The 1,001-nt window shown below is 28.5% G+C and overlaps 1 non-coding gene across 1 annotated transcript; it reads left to right on the top strand.

The window, feature by feature from the left end:
* The first annotated feature begins 588 nt into the window (after window positions 1–588).
* LOC128247937 (U6 spliceosomal RNA) lies at window positions 589–693 on the top strand. Its single transcript, XR_008264276.1, has one exon. It is a non-coding gene; the product is annotated as a U6 spliceosomal RNA (small nuclear RNA).
* The last annotated feature ends 308 nt before the right edge of the window (window positions 694–1,001 follow it).

Here is a 1,001-nt window from a genome sequence, read left to right as displayed (position 1 = left end):
ATATATATATATATATATATATATATACGGCAATAAGAAAATGGAGGGGATGTGGAGCTGGTATTCATCAACTTTTAGACGTTATATTTATGTCTATTTTTTTTAAATAAAATTATAACAATATACATAGATGCATAACATATTATGCTTTACATATATAAAATACCAGTAATTATTAAAATACATAACATAGAACATAGAAACTATTCTACTTTCTATGTTCTACGTTATATATTTTAATTATTACTGGTATTTTTCTATATGTAATGTATAATATGTTATACATGTATGTATATTGTTATAATTGTTTTAAATAAATAAATAGACATAAATATGCCTAAAAGTTGATAAATAACACCTCTTCATCCCCCTCCATTTTCTTATTGCCGTACAAATTAAGGGTAAAACAACGTTTTACCCTCACCAAATTATTACATTCAGTAGTAGAATTACCTTGCAATGAAACAACGCTTGTGTATTAATAATTGGATATTCTACCAGCAATATATTGGACAGATGTTATCCCTTTGTTGGTTGGATTCAGAATCTGTAACTCTCTTGGAATATATATATATATATATATATATATATTGCTTCGGCAATACATATACTAAAATTGGAACGATACAGAGAAGATTAGCATGGCCCCTGCGCACGGATGACACGCAAATTCGTGAAGCGTTCCATATTTTCTATAAATGCGGTGCTCCAGCATGACCGCAGTCAAATGACTGAAACAAGTTAAAGAGTTAAAGAGTATATATATATATATATAATTACAGTGTGGAAGGTGTTTATAAGTCATTTAAAACACACAAAAACCGTTAGATTCACTTCAACATTTAAATTTAATTAATATTTTTGTCGCTTTGAAACTGCGAGCTGTTCACGTACAAAATTCCGTACCGCATCTGAGAAAGTAACAGTTAGTTCATGACAAATTAAATTTAACTGTTGAAGCAAATCTGACGGTTTTTATGTGTTTTTAAATGGCTTATAAT

Source organism: Octopus bimaculoides, chromosome 5, assembly GCF_001194135.2.
Source record: "Octopus bimaculoides isolate UCB-OBI-ISO-001 chromosome 5, ASM119413v2, whole genome shotgun sequence".
Taxonomy (NCBI): Eukaryota; Metazoa; Mollusca; class Cephalopoda; order Octopoda; family Octopodidae; genus Octopus; species Octopus bimaculoides.
The sequence above is the reverse complement of the archived record's forward strand: the minus strand, read 5'-3'. Positions and strand labels throughout refer to the sequence as shown.